The sequence below is a fragment of the Castor canadensis genome, chromosome 9 (genome assembly GCF_047511655.1).
Source record: "Castor canadensis chromosome 9, mCasCan1.hap1v2, whole genome shotgun sequence".
NCBI classification, from domain to species: domain Eukaryota; kingdom Metazoa; phylum Chordata; class Mammalia; order Rodentia; family Castoridae; genus Castor; species Castor canadensis.
In genome coordinates, this window is record NC_133394.1 from 63,403,262 (window position 1) to 63,409,261 (window position 6,000).

Consider the following 6,000-nt stretch of genomic DNA (forward strand, 5'->3'; position numbering starts at 1 on the left):
CCCTATTGCAAAAAAATTGGGCTAATGGAGTGGTTCAAAGTGAAGGCCTTGAAAAAAAACAAACAAAAAAAAAGAAAAGAAAATCCCAAAACAGTCAGGGCTATATATAAACACTGAGAAATAGCAGTGACCATTTTGACCAGAGTCATAAATCAGGTGCATACAGTATGTGCCTTTTATTGAATCTTACTCAAATATCTATTTTTTCTCATTGTGAGAATTTTCAGAGCTTCATGTGGCTAGAGTTTGCAATGCATCTGTTTTTAAAGACTCCACCAAGAAAACATTAGCCATTATCTAATTATGTACCATTAACAAAAGGCAGAGGGTGTAATTACTTTTGGAAATCCCAGGCTATTCCACTTGGATAGTGACAAACTGAATGAATACAAACATACATTTTACAAAATATTGCAATATCTGCAAGAGGAAGTACCTACTTGTCAATGTAACCTATCTTTCCTCTTCCACTAACACCTACCACCATTCCAAAGTAAAAATCAATTTCTAAATGAAACCGAATCATGTTAAAGTTGGCAGTGCAAGAAATGTGAAAAAAAGATTACCATCTGGAAAATGAGTATTAATAACCAAAGAACTTCAGGTTCTAACATAAATGAAAGATATTTAAAAGATTTTGACAACATTCTTCTTTCTCTAATTTAGCTATATTTTATAGTGTTGAAAAATGCAGTTGGAGGCTTCAAATACGTATCTTGAATTTGCTCAAAGTAATTTAGTAGTATTAAAATTTGACAGAGTATGTTTTTCTTTGGGAAAGAATGTATGAAATTGTGTCATATTAATTGAACCCTGCTGTAGTAGACAAGTAATGCATGGAGCATGACCAATAATACACTCTGTCTCTGCTGGGATTTTTGTTTTCTTAATTTAAAAATTTTACCTCTTTTTTATTAGTGCATATTAATTGTACAAAGGGGTTTATTGTGATGTTTCTATACATGCATATAATGTGCTTTGATCAAATTCACTCCCTCTATTACTTGTTCTTATCTCCCCTCCCTGCTCCTTAAATAATTTTTAATGGGTTTCATCAGAAGAACTGGGATTTTTAAAAAAGATAAATGATAGAAAAGCATTGTTTGGTACATTGAAATGGAAAATGACTATTGTAATATTCTCTCCTTCTTTGCATTTGGAAATTAGGAAGGTAAAAAAACATGTTCTTGTACACTTCCCTTAGTGCTATGCCATCTAGCAATGTGAGAAAAGAAAACTATTCCATGGCTGTTTGCTGTTGGTTCTGGTTGTATGGCTTAAGGGGAAAATGACCTCTGATTTTCTCTTAGATTGAGCTAGAATGTGCATGTAACAGCAGGTAATGCCAATGCAGCTTTGAGGATCTAATCTACCCCTTATCATCTTTGTCTTTATCTGAAAATTGGAAGAGAGTGTTAAACAACCTCACAATATTGTGTGGACCATATGATGCAAAGTTGCAAATCAAGTTTGGCTATGTTTTAGGGCAGATTACATGAACCAGAAAAGGAAAGTCAACCAATCTGCAGTGAGAAGATGATGTAAAAAGAGCAGAAGAAAAGAATGGGGAAATATGACAGGCGTCTTGAAGAGGCTATAGATGTGGTAGTTCTATTATTCTCTGTTCTATAGATGCGCCAATGAAGAAGTTAAGTAAAAATTTCCTGTTTCTTTGGTACTCTTTTAGAATAAGTGACATTCAATCCCATTGACGTAGTACAGAGAAAGAAATCACGTACACTAGATTATATATGCTTTATTAGGAAAGGTGCCACATATAATTGTCCTGGGCAGTACTCTATGCCTGACAAAAAAAGTAGAAGTTTAGTAACTACATCCTGAATTATTTCATATGCAGGGGTAGAAGTGGTTGAAATGGTTAGAGTGATTCATGGATTGTTCAAATCATATCAAGAGGTGTATCAAGCATAAAAATTTAAGTCAGAGTGTGATGTAGTGATAAAGACCACTTTTACCACTTGACAGATTAATCTTGGGCAAGTAAGGAATATCTCAGTGCCTCAATTTCCTGATTTTTGAAATAGGAATAGTATCTCCTCAGACAATCTCTGTGAAGACCACATGCACTAAAAATTTATGTCAAGTTTGTGGAACAGTGCCTGGTACAAGGTAAACATTTTGTGAATGTAAATTATTCTGACAGCTTACATCTCTACTAGTAATCTAAACAATAGCATTTATCAACAAGTTAAATTGTATGTTATTCTCTACTGTTTTTTCATATATATTTGTCTTATCCTCCTGAGAAATTTCTACAATTTTGGACAACAAACAGGACAGGATAAAAGTCTCTGAGATTCCCATTCTCCCAGTGAGGAAACCAAGCCCCAGATCTATGAAGGGTTCCAATGACATGACTCTCATGGCAAAGTGAAGTCTAGAATCCAGACTACTTTCAGAATCCAGTCTACTTTCATATTTTCAAGTATTGTAATCAAACAAAAAAAGATTAAAAATTGAAGTGTGTATAAAATGGATGCCCACATTGAGTTAGTTAAAGGCCTTAGGATAGGGTTATAAAATTTGATGTTTAAGCTCTTATTTAGTAGAGGTACTCAAGAGTTACAGTCCTCATTAATTTACAAGATTTTTTGAAATGTGTTATACACATTGATCCTAATAGGACCGGGATACTTTTTCCCTAGTCATGTAACTTACATGACTTATGTGAAATTGATGCAAAATGTTAAGAATAACATGAAGGGATGAATCACTCATTGTGATATCAGGTGCTTAAGGATATAACTTTTATTAAAATCAGGCATTCCAACAAATTCTAAAACCAATTCTTTGTTACAAATCTAAGAGAAACTTCAATCACAAAATAATTTTGAGTGTTGTTCAGACTAATTATCATTATAATGCATGCCATTACTTTTGTGGCCTGGAGTATCCCTTAACCTGGGTAGGAATTTTTCAGTGCGAATGCTTATCTCCAATAACCACAGCATGGGGAAAGTAAACTTCTGCTGCTTTTCCTCATTGTCTAAATTATTGAACAATTAGACATATAAGGTACTCATACAGTTGAGAATAGTGGGTTTATTCTTAATTGTCTTTTACTGTTTTTATTTGTATATAAATCACAAAGTATTTAAATATAGTTTTCTTTGAATATAATTTATACCTCAACAGATAAACATTTACGTTTAGAAATTGACTCTAATCACTAAAATACAGCTGAGACTCAACTAGGTTTCAAAGGAGTCATCTGAATAATTCTCTGAATTAAAAGAAATGTGTATAATCTCTTTCCACTTTTTAATTTTTGAAATCCTAAGTCAGCTATTAAATATTTAGGTTGTAACTCCTAATAACTTCTTTAGCAGAAGATGTGGTCCAGAAAAAAAACCTCAAATGCCTCATTTTCTTCTCTATTTTTTTTCAAAAAACCTTTCAGTTACACCAAAAACTAGTATTAGCTTTAACCTTCAGAAACAATACTTTTCTGAAGGAAATTTATTGAAAGACAAGGTATTCCATACCTCAACCAAACTAAACTACAAGAAATCTCTCCAAAAAGAGATAAAAGTTTCATTTTATCCTAAATATTTTGGTACCTGAAAATCCCTCATTCTAAAGACTATGGAGAAAATTAACTGAAGTAACCAGTTTACTGTAACAGTTACACAAAGAAACAGGCCTTCTGTTTTACTATCAAGACCATAAAGACAAGAATAACATATCACAGAAAGAAAGATCCTGTGTTAACTTGGGAAGAAAGGAAAGAAAAGAACTTCTATTAGTGAAACCTCTTGATATGTTCAGTAGTATTTAAAAAAGAATGTCTTTCAAATTTAGTTTTGAAATCTTCTCAAACACAATATTGATAGGGAGCTATGGCTGAAGAAAAAGAAAAATGATTCCCTTCAGCTGAATATCAGACTTTCCCTTTCATCATTCTGCTCTCTGGTGGTGAACAGCATTGCTCAGTAGTTGACAATAATATATTTTTCTATGGAGAAAAAAAAGAATGTTTTCAGGATCAGTTTAACACATGACTCAATATTTTATTTGCATCTGAATTTCATATTGGGAATGTAGCTGTTTGCATTGTTTAGAGGTGTTTTTCTCAAAACTTTTTCAGATTATAGGTTGCTATATCCTGTTATATTTATAAAGAATTTAGATAAATTTTTAATTTTAAATGACTTTGAGGCTTAAACAGTGCCCAAATATTCAAAAACTAGTTGAAATGATCTGAGTAAATCCCTTAAAGAATGCAATTGGGTTCTTCCCTACCCCTCCCCAAAAGTGACTACATTAAGTGAAAAAATATATCTAATTTCATTTAATTTAAAACTTCTATAGTCAATCAATACTTAGGCTGATTTTTTTCCAGCTACATTTAATTTTTATTAATCATACAATCTTAAATAACATTGATAAAATAAACTGCATCAAATACAAAGCTTCACTGGGAATCATTGCTGTCTAGATTAGCAGGTAGTTATTGCTTAAATCTTAGATGTTACTTACAAAATTCTAACAAGGCAACAGACAATGTAGTCTATTTAACAACCCCTTGACAAAATAATTTTAGTCGTTCAGTGGAGATCTTAGTCAACTACAAGGGTTCATCTCTTGAATACTTTAATCTGATGAAAGTGAAGTTTAAAATTATCCTAGAAGGATAAGATAGTTCATTATTTCATTTCACTTAATCAGTAATGAAATGAGGTATTTCTTCAACACTGGAATTCTTGATTAACTGCAAACAAAGTTATCTCTTATTAAAAGCCCCTTACATTGACCAGTAAACCTTTACTATACAGTATAAATAAACAAATCCACTTACCTGGAATTAAAGTTCAAACATTTGAAAATGCCGGAGAAAGTTTCAATTACAAAAGAAATGGAAACAGTAGCATGTGCAACCATCAGCCCAGGCTATTTGGCTTTATAAGTGGTAACAATGCCAGTTCTGGCCCAGTATCCTCGTGTTATGTAACATCTTATTAATATTAGCCATCAAACTGCTACCAAGCTGGTGAGGCACTAGAGGGCAAGAGTGTCACATGCGAGACCTTCACCGAGGGACAGGCTTTAGTACCACTCCGGGAACACAGATGCTAACTAAGCTGATAAATATCAGGATGCCTGAACGCAACAGCCAACTCGTACTGTTCCTCAAAGACTATTTTAAATGTCAATTTTCTGACTAGCCAAAGAGCTAACAGGTTAATAAATATGCATAAGCAAATAACCACACCATGCAAAAACTTTCAGGATTATGTTTACAAACCCACAAGTCACTCTGGAGGCGGTTTTTTTTTTTTTTTTTTTTTGCTCCCATTGTTTAAATAAACTTATTTCAAATAGGAAAGAAAAGGCTGAATAAACAAGGCGAGTGTTAATTTCAACACCCCTTCAGGTCAAGAGGCAAGAAACTTGTCCTGATCGCGGTGCCACGTCTAAAGTCCGCATTTCACGTCAGATCAGCATTTCAAGCTCGGGTTGGGTTTCCCAGCGAGGATCCGCCAGGTCACCCGCGTGATTACCTCGGGCGGCAGCGGTGCGCGGACATCCTGCTCCTCTCGGGTCCTCGGCCTCCGCGGTTCCTCGAGGCGACTGTGAGGTCCCGGCTGCGCGGAGCTCCGGCGGGGCGGGGATGACTGCGGACCGTCCCCTCCCGCGTCCCGGGGCCGAGCCTGCGGCGGGTCGGGCTGGGCAGGCGGTGCGGGCGGCGCAGCGCGGGGAGCGGCTGCCTGGCGACAGAGCGCGGCGGGCACGTCCGGGACTCCTGCGCTCTCTCCCGCGGCCCCGGGACCCGCCTGGCCGCGCCGCCGCCGCCCTCACGCCGCCTCCCAGCTCCCAGCCGGCGCGCGCCCGCCGGGAGAAGAAGAGGAGGCGCGAGGGAGCCGGAGACGCAGCCTCCTCCATCCGCCGGCCTCCCGCCCGGGCGGCCCCCGCGCATCAGGAGGCTCTAGCCTCGAGAAGAGACCTTGGAAGTCTCCCCACACCCCAGTCTGCGCCGGT

At 36.9% G+C, this 6,000-nt stretch overlaps 1 pseudogene; it reads right to left on the reverse strand.

The window, feature by feature from the left end:
• LOC141410919 (bifunctional heparan sulfate N-deacetylase/N-sulfotransferase 3-like) overlaps nucleotides 1-5,632 on the reverse strand; it is a 162,605-nt pseudogene extending 156,973 nt beyond the window's left edge.
• Nucleotides 5,633-6,000: the final 368 nt, after the last annotated feature.